Genomic DNA, 22,143 nt, shown 5'->3' on the forward strand with positions numbered 1-22,143 from the left:
ACTGTTTTTGAAATTCACTCATGGTGTATAAACAGCTCATTCCTTTTCAAGCACCGTATAGCATTCTATTGTATGCCTAAACCTATATTTGTTTATTCAGTCTTTCACTGATGGTTATTTGGGTTGTTTCCAGTCTTGAGCCTTAATGAGTACAGCTGCCATGTGCTTTCTTGTACATGTCTTTTGGTGGACACATATACACATTTCTCATGGGTACATCCTTATGAGTGGAATCTCTGGGTCTGCTCATAGGGTAGATTAATCCATATTTTAAGTCAGATTATTCCAAACACATAATTCAAAATTGGTGAATTATGTTTAGCCATTTTCATGTGATATATTATTATTATTGTTAAAAAAAGTTTTTGGAATACTTCATCAATTTGCATGTCATCCTTGCTCAGGGGCCATGCTAATCTCTGTATTGTTCCAATTTTAGTATGTATGTTGCCAAAGGGAGCACTTCATGTGATATATTATTGATAGAAATAATTAAAAAAAAATTTTTTTTGAGACAGAGTCTCACTCTGTTGCCCAGGCTGGAGTACAGTGGTGTGATCTCAGCTCACCACAACCTCTGCCCTGCGGGTTCAAGCGATTCTCTTTTCTCAGCCCCCCGAGTAGCTGGGATTACACAGGTGTGCTAATTTTTTGTACTTGTAGTAGAGATGGGGTTTCGTCATGTTGGCCAGGCTGGTCTTAACCTCCTGACTTCAAGTGATCCTCCTGCCTTGGCCTCCCAAAGTGCTGGGATTATGGGCGTGAGCCACCACACCCAGCTGAAATAATTTTATTTATACAAATAAGCTAAGAACCTGTAGATATAATATAGGTATGTTGTCTGCATGTAAGTGGAGCTCTATTCTTTTGAAAAAGAGCACTCAGTCAGAAAAGCCATTTATGATTTAAAACAAGGCAGCTATAGGAAAGTTTGATTTCTCAGAACTTAAAAAGCCATACTAAAGGTGATCCTGCGTTTCCCCATGTTATATTTAGCTTTGCAGCATTTTCTGCTCTACTCAACGTAGTAAAGACCATACTTCCCGTCTCATGACCTTTCTTTATCACTGGATGTCGTTCTCAGCATGAGGAGGCACAGTATGAGCATTCATGATTTCACCGAAGCAGTGACTTTCCCTTCCTTATCTCTGAGTACCCAGGAACCCAAACCTCTGTTTTCGAAGAGGCTTATAAGTGCCCTGGCCATTGAAAAAGAGGGGTTGCTTCTGCACTGAGCAGTTTGAATGGGCCTCTGAAAAGTCTTGCAGCACAATTCATCGGCAACACATGGGCGGCTGATGGCCACACTGTAGTTACAAGATTGCAGTCAGTGTGGTTCTCCATCATCCAAGTGATGCGAGGTGCTTCCTCCCTTGGTCTCCTCCAGGCCTTGGCCTGGCTCCCAAGCACTGGCCATCCCCCAGTATTCTTTAGGCTGTCAGTATTAGTTCTGCAACTTTTCATGGGACCCACCAGGACCAGACCATTTTCTCTTGCCCCACGCCTCTCACCTTCTCTACTTTCTTTATAATTCTTCTGTTATCATAGATACTATGGGTGTTACTTCCCTTAAACCTTCCCTTTTGATTCTTTGACAACATTCAGAAGTCAAAAATAAACATTGCTTTTCCTTCTCAAGGCAGTGTGGGTGACTCTGCTGACTCGGGGAAGAGTGTGTGAAGGGGAAGAAAACATACATATTGTTATTTCAATTATGTCATGTATTCATTAGGATTCTTCAGAGACATTGAATCAATAGTATGTATATACATTATATATTATAAGAATTGGTACATACAATTAATGGAGGCTGGCAAGTCCAGAATCTTCAGTGTGGGCCAGAAGACTTTAGACTCAGAAGAGCTGATGGTGCATTTCCATCCCAAGACAGTCTGCTAGAATTTCTTTCTTGAGAGAGTGGCCAATCATTTTGTTCTTCTTAGGCTTTCAGCTGATTGAATGAGGCCCACTCACATTATAGAAGGCAATCTGCTTTACTCAGAGTTTACTGATTTAAATGTTAATCTCATCCAAAAATACCCTCCAAATTGACACATACAATTAACCATCACACGTCATTACACTCATGATCTCCAGGAGCACACCATGGCTAAATTGGCATCTATCTAGTGCAAGATTTCTCATTTTATGGGAAAGACAATGCATTGTGGATTAAGATGATGTAGATTTAAATCCCAGTGATCTTGGAATTTGAATCCCAGTTGTGTCATTTGGAAAAACCTTTAATCAGTCATCACAGAGCTGCAGTTCTCAACTGGGGCAATTTGTCCTTCCCCCTATGTCCCCAGAAGACATTTGATAACATCTGAGAACATTTTTGCTTGTTACAACCGGGGTGAGGGTGGGAGGAGTTGTTGCTGGCATCTCTGGTGGGCACAACTCAGGGATACTAACCATCCTATGATGCACACAACAGCCGCCCACAACAAACAATCACCAGGCCCCAAATATCAGTAGTGTTGAGGTTGTGAAACCTTGCACTAGAGGTAAACAGACAATGCTAGGATATAAAAAACTAGGTGTGAATGGAACATGGGAGGGTTGTCAGGCAAGAAAACCAATAAAATGGTGCTCAAATTTAAAAAGCAAATGTGTGAACACCTGATCTTATAGTTTTCGCCAATTTCTAAATAGAATAGTGGGAAGGTGATACTTTAAGTTGGAAAATGCACTATTGGAGGCTACGCTATGATTTGGGGAAAAGAGAGCAGACCTCAGGTTAGCAGGAAAATAAACGTGTTAGTATTTTACTGAATTTCCCCCTTGTGTCATTGGCTCACAGGATTTCACAGAGGTTTGAAGGTCTGGGATGGAATGGTGAAGGTGACATCACTGTGAGCAAGTGTGGGTCAAATGATGGGGATGAACTGTGGCTAAGAAACCTAAGAGAAAATTTTTGTGAGAAGATGTAAAAGGATAAATATAATATGACTTACCAAATGCCTTTAAGTAATAGATTACTATTTTGTTAGCTCATAATTTATTCTGGCAGTCTGTTTAACCATATGCACAGTCTCCTGAATATGATTTAAATGTTAAGTCCTAATTACAAAACTAATTCAAAACAATTTTAAGTAAGGCTGTTGAAAATTAATGTGAATGCAAATCATGAAGTCACTCTCATTAGGGAAATACGCATTAATTTTAATTTTAGGCCTCTCTGAACTAATATCAAATAGAATTACATATAAAATAAAAATGGCCAAACTTTTGAGAGATTATATTCTGCAACTGAAGTTATCCAGGAATATGTAACAGCTACGTAATCTCTTTATAAAAAATTTTGAAATAATTTAACGATATATAGATTATTAGGGACCTTCTAAACTTTTAGAACTGATTTTGTTGGCTTCATTAGCTCCTGCCTTGTTTTAACAGGCTTTCTTTGTATATATTGAATTATTGGAGTCAACTAAGTTGGTCAGTGTGCTGTGAGGGTCACTACACATGCCCTTTTGTTTAAATTAATCAGCCTCTGCAAAGAAGAAAGACAATTTAATTTTACCAACTGAATCCAGGAGAAAAATGAATACATCAAAGGAAGTGTGAAATTCTTTCCAGTTAGCATGCACAGAGAGTGTAGCTAATAATAACCTCGAGTTTTCTGTCAAGCAGGTCAATATATCTCTTTATCCATTATAGTCAATATTGTAGCATTCATTCATTCATTATTCATTCACTTACCATTTATTGAAACCTTAAATTTGTGCTCAGTCAGTGCACTGTGAATGGATATAAAGAGACAACTAAGAATCTGATCATTGTCTGGTGGGAGAGACTGACATTACAAAGTGCAATGGTACATGCATTCTGTGAGACAGAAATTCATGGAGGAGAACTGGAAGAGATTCACCTGGACAGGTAGCTTGGGGCGTAAAGAGTAGGCCTAGGAAGCCCTAAGGACATGAGGATTTATTTTGGGAGACGATGGTTGCTTTGTTAGGGTGACAGCAGGGTGGTGAAGAAAAGAGGTCTTAATCTAAATCTATTTTAAAGGTGGAGCTAGCAAATTTTGTGGCATGAACTCAAAGAGAACATTTTAGATAGGCTTTAAAGATTTTGGAGCCAAGCACAATGACTCATGCCTGTAATCCCAGAACTTAGGGAGGCTGAGGTGGGTGGATGACTTGAACTCAGGAGTTCGAAACCAGCCTGGGCAACCTGACAAAACCCTGTCTCTACAAAAAATACTAAAATTAGCTGGGCATGGTGGCATGTGCCTGTAGTCCCAGCTACTTGGGAGTGTGAGGTGGGAGGATCACCTGAGCCCGGGGAGGTTGAGGCTGCAGTGAGACATAATCGCACCACTGCACTCCAGCCTGAGCAACAGAGTGAGACCCTGACTCCAAAAAGAAAGAAAGAAAAAAAAGATATTGGCAAGAGTGACTAGGTTGGTGTTGTTATTTACTGAGACTGAGAAGAATTGGCATGATCTAAGTGTGACATGATAATTAGATATCCAAGTGGAGATTGAAAGAGATAGTTGGGGTAAATAAGCTTGGAATTCAGAGGACAGTCTGAATTGGGAATATACATTTGAGTATCTCAAGCATTGAGATAATATTTAAAGCCATAAAACTGGGATAATGCCCTCATTCAGCAAAGTGATGTGTAGAGACTGGGAAGATGAGCCAGCAAGGAGGACTGGGACCATTAGGGCAGGAGGAGAATCTCAAGAGGGTGTGCTATTCAGGACACCAGACACTTGAGACAGTGTCCAAGGAGGAAGTGATGGACTGTGTCAAAGGCTTGTGACAGATTTAGCAATATGCAGGCTAAGTCTGGCAATGTCGATGTCACTGCACCCTTGATAAAAGCATCTTTGGTTGGAGGGTTGGGATAAAAGCCTGATTAAAGTAGGCTCAAGAGAGAATGGAAGGTGAGGAAATGGTGAAAGCATATACAATTAACTTTTTGAAGACATTTGCCTGAAAAAGGAGAGAGGCATGAGGCAGTAGCTGGAAGACTGGAAGTAGCTGGAGAAGAATTTGGGGTTGAGATTTTTCTTTACTTTGTAAAGAATGGAGATATCTCTGGCTGTTTGCATGCTAACGGAAACAATACAATGGAGAAAGAAAAAGTAATGGTGCAGAACAGAAGGGGGCATTGTCTAGAGAGAGGTCCTTGAGAAGATGGGATCCATTGCACAGATGGAGAAGCTGGCCTTGACCAGAAGCACAAATAGTTCACCTACTGGAACATGAGCAAAAGCAGAGGTGATGGTGTGTGTGCAAACTGGCTAGCATATTAGGTGGTGGGAACATGTTTTAGCATACGTAAGCACAGGCAAATGCAGCAGAATCCTTTTCTCCCCCCTTGGTGAGTTGTATATTTTTTCCTGAGAGCATTGAGTGTTCTCAATCCTGGTTACACTTTGAAACCCCGTGGAAAGCTCTTAAAAAATACTGATTCCTGAGAATGATGGTTTCCAGTTTCATCCATGTCCCTACAAAGGACATGAACTCATCATTTTTTATGGCTGCATAGTATTCCATGGTGTATATGTGCCCTCAGCAAACTATCGCAAGGACAAAAAACTAAACACCGCATGTTTTCACTCATAGATGGGAATTGAACAATGAGAACACAGGGACACAGGAAGGGGAACATCACACTCTAGGGACTGTTGCGGGGTAGGGGGAGGGATAGCATTTGGAGATACACCTAATGCTAAATGACGAGTTAATGGGTGCAGCACACCAACATGGCACATGTATACATATGTAACAAACCTGCACATTGTGCACATGTACCCTAAACTTAAAGTATAATAATAATAAAATAAAATAAAAAAGAAAAAAAATACCGATTCCTGGGGCCTATTCCCATAGTTAATTGGTCTGGATACTAATACTAAAAAAAAAAAAAATCTCTCCAGTGGTTCATTTAGAACCACTAAGTTAGATGGTTTGTGTAATATTTTATGTTTAGTGAATGACTAGAAAATCAGATAATTGTTTGTTATGACGGTATCAGTACTGTAAGAAACAGGACTAATATTTCAGGAAAATGAGCTTATGTGGCAGCAGATTGAGTTCTCCAGAAATCAGTCACCAAGACTGAGATTAGCATGTAGGATGTTTACTGTGGCAAGAAGGGAGAGGCTGCAGGATTGAGCTGAGAGAGAAGTCAAGTGGCAAAGCAGGGCCTGTGATAGCCTCTGCAGACTCCATGGAGAAACTTGGAACTAAAGATGCTGTGTCAGTGTGGCTCTGCATGGGGTTGAAATGACCCAGCCTCCATGTATCAGTCATTGGATGTGGACCTTCTTGAGAAGGGCATTGACCTAGACAAGAAGGCTCTTCGCAGTTGTGCCTGACCCTGAAGGACCTGACAGCTGAAAAAGCTGGGACAAAAAGGCCTTCCTTGGCTCCAGCCTGACAGTGTCTACTACATTGGTTTATGTTGCAGGTCCACATAGCAGATTCTAGTCTATAAGACAGGTTAGCTCAAGAATGAGTCTCCTCCATGAGTCCTGGAAGGCTCACCAAGAGTTAGTTTTTTTTTTTTTTGAGAAACACATGTTTACCAGTTTATGAGTCAGTACTACTATTTTTTGAAAATGTTTGCTACACAAATACACAAACAGTCCACATGTCTGATCAACGTTCTTCTAGAACTACAGCCAAAGGAAGATTAGTCTGTAAACATGTGATTACTGGTATGCTTGGCTCGACTTCCTGCAGTGTATTCTCTGATAATACAGAAGTAGTGATACTGTATGAAAGTTTTAGATAATTGTCCTGTCAGTCAGTTTACATTTTAAACATATAATAATGGAAAATTATAAAGACAATTGGGAATGAAACCACCTTTGCAAAAATTATAACTCAGGAAATTACAACAGGAAACTGTCAAACAGAGAAATTTGACATGGCTGACTCCATCTTGTCTGTAGCTCACAGGTTGGCTATCTTTGCGCATTCCTGGGCGTGGGCAAAGCTAACTTTGGGAGAAATTAAGTTTATAGTTTAAATAATAGCCCTTCCCCCAAATTAAACTGTTCTTGTAAAACTGTTGAAAGGCTACCAAGTTAGGATGAGAGGAGCTTGAATTCTAAATAATTACCAGCCATTATTCTGGAGGTCATAAGATTTGCAACTTCCCCAATTACTCTTGAAGATAACATCACTATTGTAGAACGTAAGATTGGCCTTTGAGATGTCTTTTCAGGTTTCTGCATTTCTGACAATAGGATGTCCCCACCGGGACCTGACAACCAGTCCTGCGGCCCCCACCCAGGAACTGAGTCAGCATAAAAGGACAGCTTCAACTCCCTGTCAGTTCATCTCCAAGCCAGCCAATCTGTGCTCCTGACTCACTGGCCCGCTACCCACCAAATTATCCTTAAAAACTCCAGTTCCCGAATTCTCTGGGAGACTGATTTGAGTAATAAAACTCCAGTCTCTCACACAGCCAGCTCTTCATGAATTAAACTCTTTCTCTATTGCAATTCCCCTGTCTTGATAAATTGGCCCTGTCTAGGCAGTAGGCAACGAGAACCCATTGGGCGGTTTCAGGAACATAGAGCAGTGGACAAAAATAGGATGCTTAAAGCCAATGTAAATATTCATGGTAATAAGGAAGTTTAGAGCAATCTGACCCTGGCAGCAAAGCAGGTGGGAGCACCACAACAAACACAGCTATAAAATGCACAGAAAAGCCAAATTAAAAGAGATCAGATTAAGAGAGAGATATATAGGAGATGTTTGTTTAAAATATGGAGCTTGCGATTGAGGAGATGTAAATGAATCTACAACATGATGCCTCTTGTAGCCATTACCTTTGCAATTATATTAAAAAAAAAACAGACACATTTGAAAGGAGAAAAATCTCAAGAAATCTTGCAGCTAAGTAGAAGAACATTGTAGATAGAGACAATGCTATGAAAAGCACAGTTCCTAAGCAAAGGAAAAATTGCTCGATGGTCTTTTCAAGGTTAAATAAACTAGAGGTCCTGCTTCTTGCTATGAAGCTTTGAAAAGCTTACTTTGAATGCAGACTGTATCCTAGGAAAAAGGAGGAAGAAAAGAAAAATGCCCTCATGGGAAGGTATATTTTGAATTGACTGAATATTTCCGTGAAAGAGAGTGTTTTAAGCAAGAAAATGTGAATTAGGTTTAATCAGCAAATTTAAATGCACGTTGCTCTTCCTCTATCAGTAAAATTGGGTCTCATAAAGTGGTTTAATTTAATTATAGAAAATAAAGAACATGGCCTTATTGAACTCTTCTGTGAATACCATATTAATTTTTTCATGTTACAAATGTATTATTTATTTTATTGAAAAAGAATGATTCTTTTTTTTTTTTTTTGAGAGCCTTCTCCTGCCTCAGCCTCTCGAGTAGTGGGATACAGGCCTGCCACCAGCCAGTGTTTTTGTTTTTTAGTAGGGTTTCACCGCGTGATCCACCCGCCTCGGCCTCCCAAAGTGCTGGGATTACAAGTTTGAGCCACTGTGCCCGGCCCTTTTTTTTTTTTTTGAGATGTTGCCCAGGCCTGAGTGCAATGGTGCAAATCCTGGTTCACTGCAACCTCCGCCTCCTGTGTTCAAGCAATTCTCCTGCCTCAGCCTCCCGAGTAGCTGGGATTACAGGCATGCACCACCACGCCCGGCTAATTTTGTATTTTTAGTAGAGACGGGGTTTCTCCATGTTGGTCAGGCTGGTCTTGAACTCCCGACCTCAGGTGATCTGCCCGCCTCGGCCTTCCAAAGTTCTGGGATTACGGGAGTGAGCCACTGTGCCTGTCCAAAAAAGAATGATTCTTAAATGAGTTTAGCATATATTTTTTATGTGATGAAAATTATATTTACAATAAAATAAAGAACATCATCAGCCATCTTTATACACTGGAAAAATGATTTAATAAATCTTTCCTTTGAAAGTGAAACACATTGTATCATTGATCATAAGAAACTAGAGATTTTACTCCTCTATAAACTGGTACAGGTTAAATATATCCACCAGCAAATACCTGAAACTATTTTTCACTCATCAACACTTTTGGCAACATTCTGACAATTATTATTCTGACACAGTTGTTAAAGTTAAAAAACCTGAAACCATTGCCATTATAACCCCATACTTAGGTGAATCTCAGTTCTCAAAATATGACACTCATACCCAGAAGGGAAATTGATTAGGTGTAAAACCTGATGTATGTTTCAGCAGCAGCAGCAGCAATCATTCATTTTGCTGAATTTTCTCAAATTGTTAGTGGTTAGTTTCATTGGTGGTATCATTAGTGCAATAGCTTCTCACCTGTTGATCAGCGAAGGCCACAGGAAATTTTCTTTTATCTGATGGCAAGATATTTTAAACCTTTATGTCTTAAGAGAAATTTAGTTATGTCAGGTAGAGGATGGCAAAATTTATACATATTTTAAAGATAAAAAGAACTTTAATTTCCAACTTGTCCAGTTTTTAAGTTAAACTTCTGGACTTAGGAATATGCTCTCCAGTCTCAACTGTTAGTTGTATTTTGACAGGGAAGTTTGAGAAACAGCGATGTGGTTGCATGGGAGACAAAATTTCACCTTTATCTCCTAGGAGTTTTTGTCTGGGCCTAAGAATTAAATTGACGTAAGGCATAAGCAGGAGAAAAACATACATATTTATGTGTTTTACATGACATGGGGGCCCTCATAAGGAAATGAATACCCAAAGAAGTGGCAAAACCTAAATGCTTATATAGTAGGTTGAACAAAGACTAAACTGTGTGGGAAGGCTAAAGGAAGAAAAGAAATCTTAAACGAGGTCTGGCTGTACAGAATTCTCTTGGCCTCAACTCATCCTTGATAAGAATGTTACTTTCCTTCTGGTATAGGGAGGCCATCTTTCACACAGGAATTTCATCTTCTGCTCTTAAGAGAAAGAAGAAGGTCAGAGTTCTTCTTGCGTCTGCTTCTTTTCAAGTGCCTCGAGCTCAAAAGAATCCGTATGCCAAGGTGGTATATTTTGGCATATTCTGCCACCTCTCATTCTCAAATGGGATCTAGGAGAAATTTTTAAGCAGGGCAGCAGAGTTGTTTTGGGGACTATTACTTTGATGGTCATGAGGTTGTCCTGTGAAATATGGTGGCCACTAGCCATACATGGCTATTTAAATTAAAATTCATTAAAATGACCTGAAATTAAAAATTGAGTTACTTGGTTACTATAGCCATATTTCGTGTCACATGGCTTCATATTACACGAATAGCTTCATAGCTAGATGTGGTGACTGCGTTGGATAGCATTTCCATCATCACAGGAAGTTCTAATGGACAACACTAATATAGAGGGTCAATTGGAGGGAGGAGAAACTAGTAACTAGTAGAAGGAAAAACAATGAAGAATTTATTAATGTAGGCCAGGCCCGGTGGCTCATGCCCATAATCCCAGCACTTTGGGAGGCCGAAACGGGCAGATCACTTGAGGTCAAGAATTTGAGACCAGCCTGGCCAATATGACGAAATCCGTCTCTACTAAAAATACAAAAATTAGCCAGATTGGTGGCTCGCACATGCCTGTAGTCCCAGCTACTCGGGAGGCTGATGTGGGAGAATCGCTTGAACCTGGGAGGCAGAGGTTGCAGTGAGTTGGGATCTGGCCACTGAACTGCAGCCTGGGTGACAGAGCAAGACTCCATCAAAAAAAAAAAAAAAAAAAAAAAAAAAAAAATAAAGTGAGAATTTATTAATGGCATAGAGTATTCTTGAGACAAACATTTACATGCCATTATGCTTTTTTTTTGTTTTTGTTTTGAGACAGAGTCTCGCTCTGTCGCCAGGCTGGAGTGCAGTGGTGATCTTGGCTCACTGCAACCTCCAATTCCCGGGTTCAAGTGATTCTCCTGCCTCAGCCTCCTGAGTAGCTGGGATTACAGGCATGTGCCACCACGCCCAGCTAATTTTTGTATTTTTAATAGAGACAGGGTTTCACCGTGTTGGCCAGGATGGTCTTGATCTCCTGACCTCGTGATCTGCCTGCTTCGGTCTCCCAAAGTGCTGGGATTACAGGTGTGAGCTACCGTGCCCGGCCTGCTTTTTTTTTTTTTTTTTTTTATTGAGACGGAGTCTCGCTCTGTCACCCAAGCTGGAGTGCAGTGGTGTGATCTTCGCTCACTGCAGCCTCTGCCTCCCGGGTTCAAGTGATTCTCTTGCCTCAGCCTCCTGAGTAGCTGGGATTACAGGCATGTGCCACCATGCCCAGCTTATTTTTTGTATTTTTTTGGTATAGATGGAGTTTCTCCATGTTGGCCAGGCTGGTCTAAACTCCTGGCCTCAAGTGATCCAGCCTCTTTGACCTCCCAAAATGCTGGGATTACAGGCGTGAACCACTGTACCTGGTCACTGTTAGGCTTTTTTTACTCAATTCCTTTTGCATGTTGTTTTTTCCTTTTTAACAATCATAGTCTGTAAGGAAGAAATAAAATGAGAAAGCAATTTACTAAAAAATATTGTAGTTTAGACTTTAAAACATATTTTGTTATAATTACAGAATGTCAGTGGTAGAAATGACCTTCTGTGTCTTCATGTTTAACCACCCATTTGACTGAATCCACTTTAATTAGTCATTCAGTTTATGGTTGAACACCCTAGGAGCTGAGAGCCCATGGTTTCCTGAGATACAACATTTTACATTGGTAGACTGTCTAGGTCGAGTCTGTTCTACGGTGATGGATCCAGTCTTCTTGAAAGCTCAGAGCAAGAAGTCGTGAGTACTGGCTGCCATTCAGGGAAGAAATGGAGCCAGAGTCCAAAGGACCCCTGCTTTTTGGTCCAAGGCTCCAACCCTAAGAACACAGGCAGTCTCTTTCCTCTCTGTTATCAACCTCACCTTTAAACAGAAAAAAAAATAGCATCGGCAAGGAGTCACAGGCTAAAACTGATACGGGTTAATACGCTTTGAAATATTTAAAGTGCCATACACATAGAAGTTTTTATTATTACACAGCTGTGGGGAATTGTAGTGACACAACGAAGTCCAGGAAAGCTGATATTATGGTGGTGGAAACCCTTAGGGAGCCTAAGGTTATTGTTTCAGCAGGGCTGGCTTATAAAAGAAACTTGTTAAAGAATAAGACATAAAGTTATATGGGGTTATCAGAACATGTGCACATAAAGATGAATATATTCCTGGCCTAGGGGATCAGAGAAAGGCACCTTCTTAAATATGCTTCTTATTACTGGCTCAAGTGAGAACTTGAAAAATCCAGGTATATAATGCATTATAAAAAGTCTTGAGACAAGTAGACTTGGAGAATGAAACACTGCTATAAAACAAAACCCTAACGTTTCTATTCACCTTTCCATAAAGGGGAAAAGAACAAAAAGTTCATTTTCCAAAGGTAAAGGCAATGACTAAGCTGACAGAATTTGTATTTTAATGAATAAAAATTTACCGAGGTGCTTGATTATATTATCCCATAAGAAAATTTAGAAACAAATGTCTACAAATCCTGAACTTTGCTCTCTTTTGGTTGAGATGAAGGGAAGAAAAACTGTCCTGGTTTTCAAATAGGGACTAACACTGTGACAAAAAAAGGTATATGAAATTAAAGTATATTGTTAGAATTTGCCTATGCAGTTTGCTTTGGTTTTTGAAACTGTCCTCATTTATGAAACAATAATAATATATGTATAATCTCCTGGGTGCAGTGAAGAGATTAAAACAAAGTAGAATCGCAGGTGATTCCCTTCAAATGTTTAAAATCTTTCTCTTATGAAAAAGGGACTGGTCTTCCAAAGCCCTCGCTCTTTATCTAACAAGCTGCTCTGTGTCTGCTCTTAGACCCTCACTTTTCTTGACCTCTGATTTCTCATCCATAACATTCAGGATTTGGCTAGGTAAGCTCTGAAGTGCCACTGTGGCTTCATTTCAATTTCACAGCAGTAACTGTTTAATCCTTTACGAAGGCCATTTATTTATGTTTAGTTTTCAGATCATAGTTAATTTTTACAAAATTCTGTTAGATATTATTCTTACACCATTTTACAGGTCTGACTTTGAGAGTGGGCAAGTCACATATTCTATTTCACAGCTTGTGCAGGAGACAAAGCCAGGACTCGGTTCACACCCATGACACCACTGACCATGTGCCTTCTCAGCACCAAATCAGCTCTGTGGCAAGACCTATGATTAACGAAAACAAATTTCTCAACCTGCTAGTGGTCACAGAGCATAGCTGGAGAAAGTAGCCCTCAAATACTATTTTTCATGTCTTTTATTTCTTAAAGGGCCACAGTAAGGCAAAATAAAGGAAATTTTCTGTTTCAAATGGTAGTAATGATGTGAGTAGCTCAGCCGAGCTTGTCTAAAAATCCTTTGATAATTCAACTTTGTGTGCCATCAGTTTGCTTTTATTAAACTCTTTTTTAAATTTTGAGATAATTGTAGATGTACAGGCAGTTGTAAGAAATAATACACAGAAATTCCATGTACACTTCATCCAGTTTCCTCTATCGTAATTCCTACATCACTGTGATACAAAAGCACAAACAAGAAACTGATGTGGAGACAACCCATTCACATTCAGATTTCACTAGCTTTCCATGCACTCACTTGTGGATGTGTGTGTATTTTGTCTACGTATTTTGCCCTATACAATTTATGACCTGGGTACATTGATGTGACGACCACCACAGTCAAGATACAGAAGAATTCCATTGCAAGGAACCCTCAGGCTATCCTTGCATAGCCACCTGACTTCAATTCTTGGCAGCCACTAATTTGCTTTCCATTATTTTGTCATCATGCCAAGAATGTAATATAAATGGGATTATATAGTATGTAACCTTTTAAGATGGACTTTTAGATGGGCTTTTTCTTCACTCAGCATAATTTTCTTGAGATCTATCTAAGTTGATTAGTGTATCAATTCCTTTCCATTACTGAGTAGTAATCTATGGCTTGATGAACCACAATTTGTTTAACTGCTCATCCATGGAAAGACATTTGGGTGGTTTCCAGTTTTTGTCTATTATGAACAAAGCTGCTATGAATATTCATGTACAGGGTTTGTGTGAACATAAATGTTCATTTCTCTGGGATAAATGTCCAAGAGTGCAATTTGTGGTTCATATGGTAAGTGCATCTTTAGTTTTGTAAGAGACTGCCATACTCTTTTCCAGGATGACTGTATCATTTTACAGTCCCATCAGCAATGCACGAGTGGTCCAGTTTCTTAGTATTTTTGCCGGAATCTAGGGCCCTGTCTAGGGGAGACCCTCTAGTCTATAAGCTGGGTAAGGAAGGGAGCCACTGACTGCTCAGCTGCACTCATCTGGAATTTAGCCTCTGCCACATGGATCTGGAGAAAGGATGAGAAATGATGGTGCACTGCCCCTCCTGGGGAGATAAAGGGAGAAGGATTCCCGTGTTCTTTTTTTTTTTTTTTTTTTTTTTTGAGGCAGAGTCTCGCTGTCGCCCAGGCTGGAGTGCAGTGGCGCAATCTCGGCTCACTGCAGGCTCCGCCTCCCGGGTTCACGCCATTCTCCTGCCTCAGCCTCCCGAGTAGCTGGGACTACAGGCGCCCGCCATCTCGCCCGGCTAATTTTTTGTATTTTTAGTAGAGACGGGGTTTCACTGTGTTAGCCAGGATGGTCTCGATCTCCTGACCTCGTGATCCGCCCGCCTCGGCCTCCCAAAGTGCTGGGATTACAGGCGTGAGCCACCGCGCCCGGCCGATTCCCGTGTTCTTGGCTGTACCCATCCAAAGTGAAATTTCTGTTGCACTGAGGTAGGAGGGGGAGGGTGAGAGTGGGCTGTAGTTCAAATGTCACAGACTCAAAAGAGGTTTTTTTTTTTTTTTTTGGTAATTTTACTACTTATGGTTTTTCTTTGTGAAGCAGGTCTGCAGAGGCCTTCAAGCCCTTCATTTCTGAAATTGGAACCTAGTACTGTTGAGTTTGAGGATTTTAAATATATTTGATATTACAAGTCTTTTGTCAGAGATGTGAGATGTGATTTACAAATATTTTTTCCTAGTCTGCTGCTTGTCTTTTCATATTCTTTACAGAGACTTTCACCAAGCAAAAAATTTTAATTTTGAACCAGCTCGGTTTATTTATTTATTTAATAGATTGTGTTGTTAGTGTCAAACCTAATAACTCTTCATTTAGCTTGTGGTCCTGAATATTTTCTCCTGTATTTTTCTTAAAATTTTTATAGTTTTATTTCTACATTTAAATGTGTGATCATTTTGAGTTGATTTTTGTGTAAGTTATGAAGATTAGGTTGAGGATTTTTTTGTTTTTTTTTTTTGTCTATAAATGTCTAATTGCTTCAGCACTATTTGTTGAAAGGGCTATCCTTTCACCATTGATGGCTTTTGCATCTTAAAAAAAAAAACAGTCAGACATATTTGTGTGGGCCTAGGTTTTCTGTTCTGTGGATCTATGCACTTATCCGTCCACTAACACCACATTATTTTGATTACTGTAGCTATACAGGAAGCCATAATATTGGATGGAGTGATTCCTATCACTTTATTCTTTTGCAAAATTGTTTTGGCTTCCTGTGCCCATAAGCCTGTCTGTATCTATGAAACACCTTGTTGGGATTTTGTTAGGAATTACATTAAAGCTATAGATCAATTTGGGGAGATTGGACATCTTTATTATGTCAATCCACTTTTGAATTAATAGAACATTCCATTCATTTTTGCTGTTTTTACAAATGTAAGTAAAGAATACAAATAAAGAAGCTTTCCATCTAATTCATAGTAAAAACACATTGGTATCAATTTACTTACTTAAAAAAGTAAGAGTATTTTTTTTCTCTCGAACTCCTTGGGTTGATTTAATTTTCTACATTTAGGTTTACAGGCAGAACTTTTGTTTCTATATAGACACAGCCATGGATAATCATAGCAACTATGACTCTACCTCCTTCAAATAAATGCTTGAATTCAATTTCCCAGCCAATGCCTGGTAGTAATGGCTAAGTTAGCTAAATAGGAGAAGTTGACCATACAATAACTAAACATTCTTCTGAGTAAAGAAAACTCTGAAATGCAGATTACTTAGCCAAATGACTCATGGATTGTGGCCCTCCAGAGAAAACTGAGAGCACATTCAACCTTCCAAAGCTCTTCGGGATGGGAAAATGTGTTGCTAAAAAAGGATTTTTAGTATATCCTCCCTTTTAAACAGGGTTCAAATTGGAAAGCGCTTATCTCAGTGTACCTTTTCCATTTTGTTTTGCTAGTTATTATTATTTCCAGCTCTATTAGGTGAGTGATCCCACACAGAGAAGGGAAAATTGAACTTTTCTGGCTGGGTACTATTACTCTGCCCAGCTGAAAGCTGCTCTGCTGGACAGCATCTTTTCTGTAGCTACATTTGTAGGCCACAGGAACTGTGGATAGTTATGTATGCAGTTGTTACAGTCATCTATTTATTTGCTTTAAGAATAAAAACAAATCTTCCAGTTGACCTTAATCTTTTTGCAGCTGCCGTTTTAAAGAATTGTAGCATCTTTTTATATTAAGAAATTTTTTATAAGCCAGTAAAAATAGAAATCTGATTCACAAAGTTTTTTCTTTCTAGAACAATTTACTGGCATTTATTTCTCTTAGAGACTGGGATAGAAGAAGAAATGCAGATGATTAAAACTCAGGCAGTAGATCCCTTGCTTTAAACCAGAGACAAGAAACTTTCTAACTATATATTTGTACTGCTTCCAGTTTTAGAAGGCTGGTTGTCTTTACTGAAGGCAAGTCAATGTGGAAAGCTCTATTGTTGTGTGTTCAAATACTATATTATAACCCTGTATTTGTTTTTCTTCTGTAAATTCATACAACACTTTGCAGTTATTTCTTAGTTCATATACTTTTGGTGCCATGTGACAGAAAACTCAACTCAGTGTATTGACCCAAGTAACAGAAAAATCAAGGTGTAGACATAGCTGGATACTTCATTCCATCTCTTGTCTCTGCTTTTAATTGTGTTGGCTAACTTTTTAAGTAGGCTTCCCCCTGGTGGCCCACTGAATTTTTCTCTCTTGTTGACTCTTGTAAGTTGGACTTCTGAGTCCTGCAATTAGTGTTAATTGGGTCATGTATTTATCCACAAACCATTTACTGTGGAGAGGGCTAGTCTATTCCCCAGTTAACCAGGTTAGGGTCAGAGGTTATTTTCCTGTCTGTTCCCCAGTTAACAAGTCTAGGGTCAGAGGCAGTTTTCCAATCTGAACCTTGCCATTTGAGCCAAGAGCTTTGGAAGACTACATAGATAGGCACAGTTTGGAAAATATGTAGGAGTAGAGAGAATGCAGTTGTAGACAGCATTTTTGCATTTCTGGTTATAATCAGGGCACTTTTCTTTGTTCAGAAATTTCTCTTCATTATAAATTACTCAATCTGATATTCTGTTATAGCAGCATGAAACTGACTAAGAGCTACGGAGGCGTTCTGTATCTGAGGACGGTTTCAGCTCCATCCAAGGACTTAGCCTCAAGATGTGGAAAAAGTTAGTGATTTAGAGCTGTGTATGTCTGGAGAGGAACTGAGGGTTACTAAACAGGCAAAAATCAACGGCCGTTCACTATGACAGATTTTTCTTTTTCTTTTCTTTTCTTTTTTTTTGAGACAGAGTCTTGCTTTCGCCCAGGCTGGAGTGCAGTGGCACGATCTCAGCTCACTGCAAGCTCCGCCTCCCAGGTTCACGCCATTCTCTTGCCTCAGCCTCCTGAATAGCTGGGACTACAGGTGCCCGCCACCACGCCTGGCTAATTTTTTGTATTTTTAGTAGATACGGGGTTTCACCCTGTTAGCCAGGATTGTCTCAATCTCCTGACCTCGTGATCCGCCCACCTCGGCCTCCCAAAGTGCTGGGATTACAGATGTGAGCCACCGTGCCTGGCTACAACAGGTTCTAAAGAGTTGTTCATTAAAGAAACAACTGGAAAATAAACAAAACAAGTTTACGTTTGTTACTATGGTTTCAATGTGTCTGCAAGTTGATGAGTAAGAAACTGGATCACAAATTCAATGGTGTTAAGAGGTGGGATGTGTAATGGATGGTGTTAGGATCATGGGGTCTCTGCACTCATGAGTGGATTAATGCCATTCTCACGAGTGGATTCCTTATAAAAGGATGAGTTCAGCCCCTTCTTGCTCTCTCTTGCCTTCTCTTTGCCCTTCAGCTGGGGTGACACAGTAAGAAGTCCCTCATCAGATGCTGGCGCCCTGATCTTAGACTTCCCTAGCTCCAGAACTGTGAGAAATAAATTTCTCTTCCTATAAATTACTCAGTCTGTGATATTCCGTTATAGCAGCATGAAACTAAGACCCTCGTAAATCAACAAAAATGGGGAAAATGGTAAATAATGCCTTATAAACAAAACCTTTTTATGAAAGTGTTTAATAAAATAGTAAATGTTCATCAGTGGCTTCTTGTTTTTGTGTCTTGATCTGCTTACATAATAAATTGAGGCGGCTGATTAAATAGTTTCTTAGGTGTCTCAGGTTTAACATTCTGTCATTCCACCGTTAGCAGCCCTCACTCCTGTTGAGTATAATGTGTCTCTCTAAGCCTCAAAGGCTGCAGTGTGATGAAGGTGAAGGTGCTGCATCTGGGAATTCCAGTAGCTTTAAGTAATTGCCATTTGAGCCAAGAGCTTTGGAAGACTATATAGATATGCACAATTTGGAAAATATATAAGAGTAGGGAGACAGCATTTTGCATTTCTGGTTACAATCAGGGCACAAAGTGATAAGACGGAAGTTACCATATGCTCATTTAAAAAATCTCTGGTTGTTAACTTTCCAGACTTTTCTTTGTTCAGAGAAATGTTTAGTTATTGTATGGCCAACCACCATTCTCTTGGATTGGCTGGTAAATTTTGAGGTGATAGAAGCCAATTTTAACTTTAGGCTTGTGATTTGTGAACATTTTTTCTTTTTTTTTTTTTTTAAAGCCAAACTGCTCATTCATCTATTTAACACATATGGTGAAATGTGTACTATGAGGAATGCACTGTTTAAGAAAATAAAGTGATAAAAAAATTTTTTTTGCCCTAATGGGGCTTACATTATCCTAAGGAAGATAAGCATATATATAATATAAGCCTGAGAGTATTAAGTGCTGTGATTAAAAATGAAGTGGGGCAATTGTTTGTGTCTAGAGTGCTGTTTTGTGGCCACCAGAGAAGACCTCTTCCTCTAAGAAGGTGACATTAGAGCAGAGATGGAGATTAAGTGAGGAAGCCAGCCATGTCTCCTCTTAGAGGAGGGCTTTCCAGGTATAGAAATCAGCAGGGGCAGAGGATTTGAAGTAGGCACATGCTTGAAATGTTTGAAAAATTACAGGGAGGCCAAAGTGGCTGGAGCAGAGTGAGTGGGGTGGGGAGGCGGGGAAGACTGGCTGGAAATGGACCAGAGAAGCAGCCAGGGGCTAGATCATGCAGGTCTGGGTAAGGACTTAGAATTTTTTTTTCAAAGTGTGATGGGAAATCTTGGAGAGTTTTGATATGAAAAGCCACAAGATGTAGTTTTCATTGTAAAGAGTCTCCTGTGCTGCTGCTTGGAGAGCCTTCTTCAAGGAGAGCAGAGCAGAAGCAGCTGGGAAGCCTTTGGTTGAGGCTCCCTCTGCTCCTAGCAAGGAGCTCCTTCATGGGGGCAGCTCCCAGGAGAGCAGCCTGCCCCTGGACATCCTTGGATCCCCACTGTGAGCTACTGTGACCAGAGCAGAACTTCTCTGCTCTCACTGTGGAGCTGGGACAACTGCGTTTCTATCCCCTACCTGGAGGAGTAGATGCGCTTAACTACTAAAAAGCACCACACATGGTGGAAGGATGCTGTGGTGAATTTCATTCTGTTGGTTGTATAATCTGGGCTGGGAACAAAACCACCACTTATAAGATTGTTCCTCCGGGGACATTATTTCCAAGTTCAAATCAACTGACTTAAGAATGTGTTGTATACCAAGAATTAATTTTGGTAATTGGAGAACTGACTCTTCTTCTAATGAAGAGTTGGGAACATTATCCTAAGGAAGATCATTAACACATTAAGGATTAATAACACCTACTGAATAACATTGACATAAAAAAGAAATTAAGGGGTTTTTTTTGAGAGAGAAAGTTATATGAATGACTAGAAATACAGGTGAAATCAAATTAATGTCTGAAAAATTTTCCTCTCCGAAACTTTTCTTTTCAAGAAAAGTAATTCTATGGGGAAAATTCTTACAGTAACCTTACAATTAAGTATAAAGGCTTTGGCTAGTCTCTTTTGAATGATCTCTGCTTCTCTCAACTAGTATGGGTAAATGGTATTGTATAATATGACACTTGTTCAATATTGAACATCATTCTGTTGGGGGTGCGTGTGGGTGATCTGATATGGAAGTCAGCCTGTGTACCACACCAATCTAATTAAAATCATTGGCTTGCATGTCTATGCAGTCTGTAATAGAGGAGACAACAGTCTCATTCCATGGTTAAATCTAATTTGAGTAAAAATAATTTTACTTGACTTTTTCAGCTGTTTTGTTGTTTGGAAGTACTTGCAGCATGTATTTTTATCTTCTTTTGCTTATTTTTTACTTGTATAGTGGTTGGCTAAAATTTTTGCTAGCCCTCCTGAAAAATAGAGCCAAATGTTACAGAGTCTGTAACAACATAGTTCATCATGAGAAATGCATTCTTGTTGACTTGGTTTGACTACTTTTTCCTGTGCTGCTGAGACAGAGATAAAGTTAACCACCTGGGCTGAGTGTTTGTGTGGTCCCTTCTTTCTTTCCCTCCTCAATTATGGTTTTTAATGAGTGGATTCTGAAAATATTTTTGGTGCTCTTCATCCATCCATCCTGTTTTCCTAGTACTATTAAATACATTAAGTATTTTTTTTTAAACAGAACTTATCTTGTATCTGGATGATATTTTAGTGCATCTTGGAATCCATCCCGGGTATGTGCCTGGGCAGAAAGACATCAAGGCTTGAGCATCAGTAAAAGTAGTAATATATTTTCAGAATACAAAGATTTTAGATTACATAAACTTAATAGTATCATGTAGTTTATTTTATTCTAACAAGGCCCTCTGGCACAGTATTTGGGGGGCATTAATTTTGAGGACAGATCACCCCAGAAGCTGTTATTTACAAACAGTGAGAACTTGGACAAAGGACTTAAATTCTCTAAGCTTTAGCTAAAATAATAATAATTGTCTTGTATTCTTGAAAGAATTAAAGAGTTGATATATGCAAAGCATTTACCATCATCTCTAGCACTTAATGACGTTAAATAAATTATATATTTTTAGCAATGATACAAGTTGGAATAATCCAGTAATGACCAATCTTCAGCAAAGTCTGTCCATAATATAGTAATAACATGGGTGCTAGGAAGCAGGTTCTAAAATGAGACTTAAGAATTGGTTTACCATCACTGTTGGTAGTTGGAGCACTAATAGAGCCTGGCATGAATTTGCATTGTAATTTTTAAAACTTTCATGAGTGATAACAAGTAATGGAATACTGCTGAAAAGAAAAACACTGGCAGGTATGACAGGTCAGGTGTTTGAGAGGTTCAGGTGAAATCTTAATTTATAGACTATTGAATGAAATGGCTGTTGCTGGGGTGGATCAATGCATTACAGGAAAAGAACAAAAGGGGAATGATGATTTTTTGCCATTGTAAGGTGAAGGGTAAAACCGGAGGGCCTCCTTGGAAGCATAAACTCTAATTTTCTGCCAGAGGTCAGAAGAGGCTGAAGATTAAACTCAGGGCTTAATTATAGTTGTGTCAGAGCTCCAAAGAAAGTTGAATTTTCAATCATGGTAGGTCCATTTACAGAATTCACAGCCCTGTTTGTAAAGGAGTGTGATTACTGACAGGAACATCTGGGACAATACACTTGAAAATCTAAAATTCTTATGTTTTCCTAAACCTTTGGCTTTCTCCTTCTTTTAGACAATGTGGAGAGGTGTGGTTGCTTATAGACAATGTAGAGAGAGGTTTCTTCCTTGCAAAAAAAGTGTCTAAACCAACCCCCCATCCCCCCCAGAATATACCCTTACCTTCCTTCCTATATTTCCTGACAAATAGCAAGGGATCAAATTACAACATGAAATGTCTGGGGAAGTGCTGAGCCTGGTAAGCAAGCAAAGGGATGGAAGGAGTTGCAGGATCTA

The 22,143-nt window shown here is 39.5% G+C and overlaps 1 non-coding gene across 1 annotated transcript; it reads right to left on the minus strand.

Annotated features, from left to right (window-relative positions):
• Positions 1 to 359: 359 nt before the first annotated feature.
• Positions 360 to 463, minus strand: LOC116809809 (U6 spliceosomal RNA). Its single transcript, XR_004369994.1, has one exon. It is a non-coding gene; the product is annotated as a U6 spliceosomal RNA (small nuclear RNA).
• Between the last annotated feature and the right edge of the window lie 21,680 nt (positions 464 to 22,143).

This window comes from Hylobates moloch, unplaced genomic scaffold, assembly GCF_009828535.3.
Source record: "Hylobates moloch isolate HMO894 unplaced genomic scaffold, HMol_V3 SCAFFOLD_1, whole genome shotgun sequence".
In the NCBI taxonomy this organism is placed as follows: domain Eukaryota; kingdom Metazoa; phylum Chordata; class Mammalia; order Primates; family Hylobatidae; genus Hylobates; species Hylobates moloch.